Source organism: Apium graveolens, chromosome 2, assembly GCF_009905375.1.
Source record: "Apium graveolens cultivar Ventura chromosome 2, ASM990537v1, whole genome shotgun sequence".
NCBI classification, from domain to species: domain Eukaryota; kingdom Viridiplantae; phylum Streptophyta; class Magnoliopsida; order Apiales; family Apiaceae; genus Apium; species Apium graveolens.
This window is the reverse complement of record NC_133648.1, coordinates 41804933-41817438: the sequence shown is the minus strand read 5'-3', so window position 1 is coordinate 41817438 and position 12506 is coordinate 41804933. Positions and strand designations below refer to the sequence as shown.

The 12506-nt window shown below is 37.4% G+C and overlaps 1 non-coding gene across 1 annotated transcript; it reads right to left on the bottom strand.

The window, feature by feature from the left end:
- Positions 1 to 9399: 9399 nt before the first annotated feature.
- Positions 9400 to 9506, bottom strand: LOC141710246 (small nucleolar RNA R71). Its single transcript, XR_012570776.1, has one exon. It is a non-coding gene; the product is annotated as a small nucleolar RNA R71 (small nucleolar RNA).
- Between the last annotated feature and the right edge of the window lie 3000 nt (positions 9507 to 12506).

The window sequence follows — 12506 nt, the reverse complement described above, 5'->3', positions numbered from 1 at the left end:
AGACGCTGATAAATACGCGTCCCGATTGCAGATAAGTTCATATAATTACAGTTTAAACATATTTTAATCAATCAAAAAAAAAATTCTGGCCCGCACAGAAACACACATAACAGTTATAACATCTCATATCATAGCAATAATTACTCTAAATTTATAAAGTACATAATATTCATTTATTTAACATATAATATTCACATAATTTTCCCGGTCATTACAGCAGCTCTGCTCATCCTGAGGCTGGGGGCCTTAATGTCGGGCAATCCTTCCTCATGTGCCCTACCTTCCCACATTAGAAACACGTCACATTGGGTCGGTTGCAGTTGTTGAAAAGGTGTCCGGTTGGTCACACCTTTAGCATTTCAGAGGGGCTCTTGCCTGGGTGCACACTCCAAAGTGTCTTTTTCTACATGTTTGACACTCCAGTATTGGGGCACGGGGTTGGCTATGAAATATTGTCCTAGATTATCCGCCGCCCTGGCCAACACTCTTACTAGGGGATTTTCTAAATCTGGGGCCTTTCGCAGGTTAGGACACCACTCCCCTGACAAACCTGCTTGGAAGGCTCCTATTCCCAGTTCCTCCTCCTCCGCCTTGACTCCCTGTCTTCCTTTTTCTATTTTCCTTTTCTTTCAAACTTTGTTCACTACCAGCTTCAATAATCGAGGCTTTCTACACTAAGGTGGCGTAATATGTCAGCTGTAGTATTGCTACTCGGTTCTGGATCCACTATTTAAGACCAAGCTGAAACCTTCGCGCTTTCTTCTCTTCGGTATTCACAAACTCATGCACAAATCGTGACAACTCACTAAACTTGGCCTCATATTCTGCCACAGTCATCTTATCTTGTTTCAACTCCAAAAACTTAATCTCCATCTGAGTTTCCATAAACCTAGGGAAATACTTGTCTAAGAACAATCAGGTAAATCTATCCTATGGAATCACAGCATCAGTCTCGAGGTTTTGTTTGGACTCCCACCAGTAGTTAGCTTCCCCTTTCAGCATGTAAGAAGTGAAAATGGTCTTGTGTCGTTCTTCCACCCCTAGTATCTTGAAGGAATTTTCTATTTCCTTGAGCCAGGCCCGTGCCTCAACGGGGTCGGCAGTTCCTAGAAACTCTGGAGGTTTGATGGATTTGAATGCCTTGAAGGAAGTGGCCACAGTCTGTTGGGCAATATGCGGTTGTGGTGGAATGGGCTGTTGGTTCATATTTGCCCTTAAAAGTTCCATAAACTCATTCATGGGGTACCCTCCCTGATGGGTATCCTCAGCCTCTTCTTCTACATACTCTTCCTCATCATACTCATTATAGTCTAGGTCTTCTTCACTTTCCTCATTCATTATGTGGTCAGGTCCATTATGTTGTTGGTTAACAGATTCTGTGGGCTGTGCCCTGGTTCCTCTTCTACGGGGTGGCATCGTTCTGATAATGAAAATATGTTAATATAGTTGCAATTTTTTTACAATTGGATTAATTTATCTGAAGGCAAGTATGTTAATAATTATCTAGCATGCGTTTATCAAGTACGATAATATGGTAGACAATTTAATACTGCTAAATATATATCATAGGGTCTCCTAGAATACATCTTGGGAACCTAACACCAACCAAATCCATACATAGTTCTGAATACAATACACCACTACATCCTCCTAACTGCTGAAGTACAAATACATATATCGAGGCACCCTGAGGGGATAGGAATGCTATCCACTACTAGCTATCCTACAAAATTAGTGACTAATCACCCAGCTCTCTCTAAGGTCCATTAGTAGCCACTGGCCTCTCAGTCACTATCGCTGTACGTGAGGTCTCGCACCCTCTTCATCGCTCCCGCCAATATCAGCTATGCGTCAACTACCGGGATGTATCCCCCCATCACCGTCATCCTCATCTAAACCCGGGTACGGAGCACGATCCCATCAATCTCCCTGCGAGCTATGGTCGGGGAAGCAACTATGAAGTCCCCTGGGTATCCTAGCCTGATGGCTCTCTTGGCTGTAAGCGCCTGTCGTATCTCCACAATGCGGACAGATGTCGCGGTGATCTCAGTGTTAAGTTGAGCCACCATCCAATCGTGTACAACTACATGTATGGTCGCTGGGGGTGGTAAAGGTGAGTCTGGGTCACTAGAGGATATGTCATGAGCCTCGTAGGTCTGTGCGTCCACCCCATCCTCCTCGTCCTCATCAGTGTAGGGCAAAGGGCTCTGCATCCCTGGGTGTGGTGTAGGAGAGCGAACAGTCGGGAGAGGGTACATCTCTATATCCCTCCAGTCTATGCCATCTCCCTGGGGCATCTTAACATCATCAGTTATGGGGACAGGAAGGTCAGTCTCCTCCTCCGGGGGATCCTCAGTAGAGTTATCATCTGAGTCATCAATGGGTGGGTCCTCCGGCTCGGGAGTAGGGTCACGCTCAGGGGCCAAAATATAATCAACAGGGTCAACCTCCCCCATAGGCTCCACTGGTACCTGACACAATAGGCAAGGTATTACCAACTTAGAGTCGGAATTCCCTTGAGGGTAAAACTGTCAAGACTACCCATGTAGCCTGACGACGAACTCGACTTGAGCTCTAATTGATTATTTATTATTCTTTTGTCTACATATTTTATATCCTATCGTTTCCAAGATTTGATAACCTAAGGCTCTGATACCATTTCTGTGGCGCCCCAAAATCCGGGGTCAAGGATCTAAGAAGCCATGCCATCTTGAATACTATATCACACTTATCTCATATCACCGTATATAAATACTCACACTTTTACAACCCCACACTTATCACACACACACACACACACACACTTATAGCTTATTGTCTTGGAAACGAACCATTCATTACTAGAGTAATCAATCCACAAAGTGATAATTATTACAACCCAAAAGTAATTAAGTCTTACCGGGGAAATAACCTTTAAGTAAGGTTAGTCTATCGGCCAAATATTTGTTTCTTATTTATTATCTTACATAAGTCATACTTGTAAATAAGCCGGACTAAAAATAACTGAAAACCAATCTAACTTATTTGGTCTACCTGTGGTACAACACCAAACATCCTACGGAACAGCTGGCCGTTTCCTGGCTATGAGTTTCATGATAGACATCTTAATTCACTATTGTGTTGTATCAATTTAAGAAAATAAGTGTGAGCTATAATGCCCAGCATAGTACTAGAGTCTACCCCTCCCTTGTCCTTTAAAAGAATCCTATCATATCTCGAGAACTTGAACCATATCGAAATTTCCCAAGCGTTTTGCTCCAATATTTTTATAAAATTAAAAAATTATTATTTTCACTTGAAATTTTTAAAGAAGTTTAGGAACTCTGTTTACTACTCTCTGTAAAAATGTCATGATTTATGAACATTTTTAAGTTGATCATTTTTATTTCCAAAGTTCGTAATTCAAAGTAGTTTTTGTCGCGTAATTCACTTTTAGTAAAACGGTCATAACTTTTGATCCGTAAATCAGAATCAAGCGATTCAAGTGCCTAAACGATCCTTATAACATTTTATATCATAATAAAGTGTTATTTTTCAAGAAACTACAGTTTATATACTCGGGACTTTCTGCAGAAACTTAATGTTATGTTTTGTTCATTTTAGCGAGATTACGATTACGATCCGAGTTTCGTTTACGCCTTAAATCTCTATACTATCACCAACATTCATCAAATCATCACCACCACACTAACTCCTTTCAAGAACATCATGTTCTTGAGGCAACAATCATCAACCTTAAATCTACTTAACTAAACATCAAGATTACAACAATACATTCACCAAAACTAGGTTTACAACTATGTTCCAAAAGATTCTTGAACTTAATCCTTAAATAAAGATGGGTCAAAGATTTATACATTTCTTGAAAGCTTGATATTTGTTCTTGATGATGGTGAAGTCTTGGGAGTGCTTGGTAGGGTTTTTGGAACCTAAATCAACCATTAAAATCAAGAAATCAAAGAAACGTTACTATTCATACTATTCACTATCATCTTTCTTGAATTTATTTCACCCATCAAATCTTGATAAAATGAGCTTAAAAGTTTATCTTACCTTAATTTAGGATGTATGAAGCTTAGGAATTAATGGGGGATTTTTACCATGACTAGAGCTTGGAGTTTTGAAATTGATTTCTTCTCTTTTCTTGGTTAGGGTCGAATGAAGAAGTTTTGGGCGAGAGAGAGAGAGAGAGAGAGAGAGAGAGAGATTTTGTGAGCTTCTTGATTGCTTCTTGAATAAGACTTGTATTATATGTTTGTATATCTTCTAGTATATTACCTAAACTAGTGTAGGTTGGCATATCTTTGAACAATCTTGCTAGCATTCCTAGGTTACAAGCTAAGGTAATTGGTTTAAGACTTTAGCTTACTATTCCTTAGCTTTAGATGATCATTCCTATATAGCTTAGCTTACTATTTGATAAAGTAACCATGGTTAATTTTATACCATGGTTGATTAGCGTGATACGTTTATTCATTCGTTTACATGTTTGTTCGGTCGCTTAATCGTTTTCGTAATAATTTCCCGTAAATGGTTCGCGGCATAAATCCTTTCATATTTATCCTTTATGTTTTGAAGTATCGTCCTTGGATATAAATACGTAGGGTTTTAAATTCGTAATTATATTGTGATTCCCATAATCCTTGAAGGTTCGTAAATATAGTCATTTTTCAAGGTTCATTTTCTTCGAAAACTAATAGTGCTTACATACACTCATTTGGTACGTATAATCATGACTTCAACTCTGAAACTCAATTTCTCATGCACAATATAGTGTGGGCTAAAAAGTTTTCCCCGTCTGTCAGGGTTACTATTCATTAAGCGTTTTTACAAAGTCTCAAAAATTCGAGTTGTTACAGTCTTCCCCTCTAACAAGGATCCGTCCCAGAATCAATTAGAAAATATGTGGGGATATCTATTCCTTATTGCGTCTTCTAGTTCCCAAGTTGACTCTTCAATGTTTTGATTTCTCCACAAGATTCTAACCAGCTTCACCGTCTTGTTCCTCAACACTTATTCTATTTGGTCCATTACTCTTACCGGTTGCTCAACGTAGGTCAGGTCTTGTTGTAAATCTACCTGCTCATACTCTATCATATGTCACGCATCGGCATGGTATTTCCTTAGCATTGATACGTGGAACACGTTGTGCACTTGTTGCAGATTAGGAGGCAAGGCGAGCTCGTAAGCTTGGGGTCCTATTCTTCTCAAAATTTCAAAGGGTCCTATAAATCTGAAAATTATCCAAGCTGAGAATTCTGAAAATTGTAGATATTGTACGAGCACTCATAACCATAGTGACCACGCATACCACAAATCAGACAAAATTTGCAAGTTTTAGGGACCCCTTGTGACTTCTCATTGATACTTATTGGACGCAGAGCAGACTCTGTAGTCTTCAATGAGACAATTTCTTGCGTATGTGCCTCGACTAGGGAAGAGAAGTATGCAAACGTATCATCTTATCTATTGCAAACCTGAAAACACTACAAAAACCAAGAAAGCAATAAAACTTGCCTCTATCAGAACCAAAGTTTAAACGAGACAATAGGAACAATCTAAATAACCAAATTAAAAACCAGCAGAAACTAGTTGTCTCCCCGACAACGGCACCAAAAACTTGATGTGTTTATTTTTATCTAACTACAAGCGCATAGTGTCTATTTTTAGTACAAGTTGGCAACTGGGTCGTATCCACAAGGAGCATGTTCTATCAATTTTAATCCAATTATTGTAAATTGCTTCAAGACCAAAACGATTAAAGAGATTTTACCTAACAACTAATTATAACTAAATTAAAACTAATTAATTAGACGCTAAACAAGAAATTAAAAATCTAGGGAAATTAGTTCCACCATGTTCACATAATAACTGGCTTTTAAGCTAAAACAACTAAAGTGGCCATGCAACTAAAGTTTGTTAATCTCTTTCAAGTATTAACACTCTCGAAACATGCTTACACATAAATAACTTTTAGTAATTCACTAAACCGGGAAATTAAAGCAATGTTAATCTCTCATGAGTATTAACGATCTTAAAAATGCAATGATGCTCTCACACTCAAATTCAATTCTGCTAATCGTATATATGCCTCTAGTAGTATATCTCTCGATCATACTCCTATTTGCAAATAATTAACTCATGGAATCGGCCGATTACACAAGTTAAACATCAAAACATAATCAATTAGAATAACCATAACGAATCAAATCACTGTGAAAATCATGCCAAGATTATAGTGCAAACATGGATTCCCCTCTCATGCCCAAGAAACTACTCTCTAATAATTAAGCAATTAAAACAACCAAGACAAGAAAGAAACATAATTAAAATAATAAAAACATGTAAGGAAATTAGATAAGAAAACCTGTAAGATTCAATTCTGTCACGAGACTAAAATCCATGGTTTTCTTCTCTGATATAAAACCCTAACTATTTTATACTCTACAATAATACATACATCTTTATTCTATTTCTAATCTAATAAAAAAAATATGATTTATGTTCTAATAATACAAGTATTTCTTATTCTAATAAAATTACAAGTCAGACTTCTAAACTGAGTAGGATTCTCATATAAAAATTCGTAGCTCTCTATTTTCCTCTGTTTCTGGGATGCTCCATTTGGATTCTCCTAATTGGATTATCACTGAATTAAAAAGAATTACGCGGGCTTCGCGTGAGATGTAAGATCGTCAAAAACGGACTTCTAGAACTCAAGATACGACCCAAATAATGTTGACAGCCTGTGTAGCCCGATAATATGAAGTTTCTTCTATTTTCACTCTAAAATAGAACTTTTTGTTCCAAATCCTTTCAATTATAGAATTTCCTTGTAAACTAAAATAACACATTAAAACATATTACATAAATATATAAATTAATGCAAAACACAATAAATATGAGGACAAAATCATCTAAAATATATGTAAAAATATAATCTATCAATATATATATCACGACATATATCACATTTACATGGTAAACTACTTATTATCGAGATATTAATCAATATATGAGCATTCATAGTCCTACGAGAGCTAGGATACCCATGAGATATACTATATTAAGTTGATAAACATGATTGAATAAGGTAATCCCACCTGAAAAGGGATAGACACAGATTCTGATGATTATCGAAAACTACATTGGGATTGATCATCTTTATATAGAGGTATATAGGCAGTTTATGGGGATCTTTTGGTCATTTGCACACTTATACCACTGCCAGAGCATATATACTCTCGTGTGGCTTACTCAACGGAGTTCTTGGCTGATCTTCACCGAGTTGTAAGGTCCTTGAGCTCTTGTTAAGTGGCATTTATGTCCACTTAGAACGTGTTATAAAGGCTTGAATTGATGTTTTGTACTCGATTTTTTTATGTATTTGATGTGTTTTTGTAGTTTTTTTGCATTTCAGGCATAAATTAGGGATAAAGGAGATTTAGCATTGCTATGGTGCTAAATTGGTGTTGGAAATGTGTCTAGGATGAAAGATCATGAAAAGCCATCTCAAACCAGTCAAGAAAATAAAAATCAGAACTTTTTTTAGAATGACAGCACGGGCGTGCAGTGCTAGCGCGCCCACACAGGGTTGGCAGGAAGGCAGGTCGCCCGCGCTGTAGAAGCACGCGGTCGCGCCCTACAGCGCGCGGTCGCGCCAGGGCAAGAATTTAGAATCCTGTTTCAAGTACAAGAGTGATTTTCTAGACTTCTCTTCTGATTGGGCTGCTATATAAAGACAACTTAAAGATGTTTTTCATAGGAGAGCTTAAGGAAAAGACATCAAGAAGACCTATGAGCACAAATACAACCAAGGCGAAGATGATCTAGTTTTCTTGTGATTCTTTGTTTTAAGTTATAATCTTGGATGCTAGTTTTCTTGTTTGTTGAACCTATACTCTTGTTTAATGAACTTTGATTAATTATTCAGTTTATAAAGGCTTAGTTTATTATACCATGCTTTCATCGGAACCCACAGTGATGCTGAGTTCTGTTATGGGCTAATCATTATCGTGGGGTTTTAGTGGATTTACTATGGATTTCAATAGTTAATATATTTTGATACCTTAGTGTATGGTGATTGTATGATATCCTAGTACCGGTTGTACTTATTCGTCTTATGAGTGTCGCGAACTTATAAGATGGCGTGTTAATCTCTATTGAAGCGAAAGTGAATCTAGGGGATTAGAACTTGCCATGCTAGCATAGGTTTATGTATTTGATATGCATGATTCGTAGGTAATTTTAACCATCTTACTTGCCCTATATAATCACAATAGATAACTTGTGCATTAAGCCGTTATGTTGTCAAATTCTATAGACATATAGGGTCTCAACATAATTGGTGTCTATTCAGCTTCTATCTCTTTTGTGGATGTCTAGTAGTAGGGTATTCGTACAACGAAAGTTGGCGTTTACTATTTTCGTGTTATCTGATTAGTTGTCATCACCATTGAATGCTAAGGTTAAGAACAAAAAGGCTATTGAATGAAGTAGTAATGAAGTTAGAATCCCTTTTTTGTGTTATATAAGTAAATCAACCTTTTAATCTCTTAGATAATTGCATGTTAGTTAATAATCTTAGTTATAAACAATCTCAACTTGTTATCTTCTTAGGAATGAATAATAACCATACCATCATTGCATAATTACCTTAATTAAAATTAACCTAAACCAGTCTTTGTACGAATGAACTAGAATTAATTCTATATTACTTGCGAAATCGTATACTTGTGTGAATATTAACGCGTCTTTTCATCCTAACAAGTTTTTGGCACCGCTGCCGGGGATTCAGTGTTAATTTTTAGTTTATGTGCCTGACATCAGTGGTCGTTAAAAGTTCATTGACTTGGATATTTTACTTACATATTTATTTGTTGCTTTTTAAGGTAGTCTAGAGAGTGTTTATGCAAACGCGTTCTCTATTCTAAAGCGGAGGAAGAATTTTTAGTAGAGGAAGAAGTTCTTGTAGAAGAGGAGAAAGTTGAAGAAAAAGCTCTTATTGCAATGGGTGAACCAGAAGCAAATACAAAGGCTTTGATGGACTATTCTCATCCAAAGATCAATGATATTCAGTCTAGCATTGTCAGACCAGCCATTACGGCTAACACTTTTGAAATCAAGGCTAGCACGATTCAGATGGTGCAGAACTCGGTTCAGTTTGTGGGTTCTCTGACGGAAGATCCCAATATGCATATTAGGGTATTCATCGAGATCTACGACACTTTCAAGTTCAACAATATTTCTGAAGATGCTATTAAGTTGAGGTTTTTCCCATTCTCTCTGAGGGATAAAGCTAAGTGCTGGTTGTATTCTCTACCACCAGGCTCTATCGCCAAGTGGGAAGATCTTGCTCAGAAGTTTCTCACTAAATTCTTCCCTATGGCGAAGACAGCTACAATCAAGAATGCTCTTACTCAATTTGCGCAGCAATCGGGAGAATCTTTGTGTGAAGCTTGGGATCATTATAAGGAGATGCTAAGAAAATGTCCTCATCACGGGATGTCTGACTGGATGATCATTAACTGCTTTTATAATGGTTTGGGTGTGACTTCTAGACCCATACTTGATGCAACATCATGTGGTGCCTAATGGGCTAAGAGCTACGATGAAGCTTATGATATGATTGAACTGATGGCTATTAACGAATACCAGAACCCTTCTCAAAGACTAACTCAAGGCAAAGTAGCAGGTATTCTGGAGTTAGATGCAACTACTTCTATAGTTGCTCAGCTTAAGGCTTTGACGATGAAGGTGGATTCGTTGGCTAATTATGGAGTTAATTAGATCACTAGTGTCTGTGAGCTTTGTGCTGCTACGCATGAGATAGAGCATTGTGCTATTTCTAGTGAATCAGCTCAGTTTGTGAGCAACTTTCAGAGGTCACAGCAACCAGCTCCATCCACATATTATCTCAACAATCGTAATTATCCTAACTTCAGATGGAACAACACTCAGAATGTGGTGCATTAGCCTTATCAACAGTATGCAGTAAAGCAATACAACCCTCCTGGTTTTCAGAAACCGTAATATGCACCAAGATAATAACTCCAACTGTAACAATCTAATGAAAAATATGAATTGGGGGAGTTGAGGCTCATATGCAAGAGCCAAGCGGTTTCTATTAAGACCTTGGAGAATCAAATTGGGCAGATTTCCAATGCCTTGTTGAATCGACAACCTGGTACACTCCCTAGTGACACTGAAGTGCCAGGCAAGAAGGAAGCAAAAGAGCAGGTTAAGGTAATTACATTGAGGTCTGGGAAGGTTGCAAGCCAAAAAAACCTCAAGTTCCAGAATCTGAAGATGTGGCTGAAGAAGTGTTAGGTCTCGAATTATCGTAGAAGGGGGTTGAATACGATAATTACTAAATTTAAAATTCTTTCGAATCTTTAGCGGATATAGATTTAGTGCTTGGTTAGTGGTTTCGTGTTCTTGAGGAGAATAGTGTTTGGGAATATAAAACGAGGAACACAAGATATTCAGGAAAGTACATATTCATATATAAATCCGCGAGGGGTGTTGCTACACTCCGGTAAATAAATTAACCGGCTACAATCTAAGAACAACAAAGTTCCTAGCTTCTACAAAGATTTACAAATCAAATCCTATACAATGATTTAGCTTTTGTTTGTACAAGGATTTAATTACCGGGTAACGATTATAATGCCCCTATGAATATACAAGAGTTAAATCGAGCATTATAACGTTACTCCGGTGAGAAGTTAAACGGATATCAATGTGCTGAGCTTCTATGTATTCTCTTTGTTTCTTGTTTTCATCACCTCCCGTGAGAGAGAAGATGAACATAACTTTTTAACAATAATAATTTTGATTGTTATATATTCTGCTTTTCTATGTAGCCTTTTAATTCATTTCGACAGGTGACAGCTTTGTATCCACAAATATCCTTGAATTTCTGCTGTATAATTCACTGGAAAATCAATTAAGTGTTCTATGGCGACTAGAGTATCCTTTGGATTTTCTTCTATGGAGACAAGCATATGTGTTGCTCTATGGTGACCAATTGAGCTCTATGGCGACCAATTGAGCTCTATGGCGAACACTGGAGCTCTATGGAGACCACTGGAGCTCTATGGCGACCACTGGAGCTTTATGGTGACCACTGGAGCTCTATGGAGACCATACTTATACTTCTATGGTGACCAGAGTGAAGAGTTTATGCCTTAGAATATTTTGCTTCCATTTTTTCCATTCTTCATTGTATCAACACTTTCTTCTGTAATTGAATTAAAATCCCTTCTTGTATATAAATGTTTGGTGCACTAGTCTGGTTCACAAACTACTAGCATTTAGAGAACCTAATTCAATTTGTCTTGTGTTTCTGAGTTGATACAGATTGGTTGAATATCCATTGTTTCTAACACTGACTGTCAATAAATAACTGTACTTTCACTGGAATCCTTTCTGGTACTTTAAACAGCGTCTTCATTGCTACTACAATCTTGAACACTTCATTCACTGTTCTTCACCAACGCTTGAACATATAAATGAGCTCCTGTCAATGAGCATAACTTCAAGACTACAGCTGTCTTCTTTAACTTCTGTTTATACCATATCTTCAATTCTTCAGATTCTTATGTTTCATACACTGTCTATCTTCAATCAATGCCAATCCACTGAAATCTTCTGGTAGCACTTTATACACTGAATCTTCATCATTTCTGAAACCCCGAAAGTCTTTAACCTTTATTCTTCACTAAGGCATGAACATATTAATGAACATCTTTCAGTGACCTGTAAACAGACTTCAATCCTTCTTCTAATCTTTTGATTCTTTGTATTTGCCTTGTCTTCATTCATCTTGATTTCTTGTGTAGTCGTAGTATTATTAACCTCCCCTGTTCTAGTGTTGTTCTCATGTTGAGTTATCACGTAACTGTTCATACAGCTACATAGTCTCACGAAAAATCTCCCCCTATTTAATTGTTAAACCTAACAAACAAATTAAATAGAGAGGATAACTCAACTAACAACTAGAATATTGAGTTTGTCGTGCCACAGTCGTGACTCAATTATTCAAGAGGCTAAACTTATATTAGGGAATAACATAAGATGTAATTGACAAGAATTGTCTGCCTATTGGACATCACATGACGTTTCGTGCCACAGCCGAGGTTGTGTGATGGAATGTAGGATCCTTATTCCCACTAGCATTATGGATGCTTAATTTTCACTTAGGGGGTTGAAAAAATTCGATAAACTAGTGGGAGACACTTATGAATAAAGACCCGATTCATATAGTGTTTTGAAATGAAATTGAATATTTGCTAAGTGTTGTTATGTGTTTATCATTTACAGATTTACTATATTCGTCATGTCTTCTGCACTATTACTCCGGAGCATACTAGATGCTCACAAGTTGACTGGTCCTAATTTAGCTATTTGTTTTCATTGTAACAAGTTGGGGTACTGGAAGAGGAACTGCAAGGTTTACCTTGTAGAATTGAAGAAGAAGAAGGGTAGTAAGACTACCGCTTCTG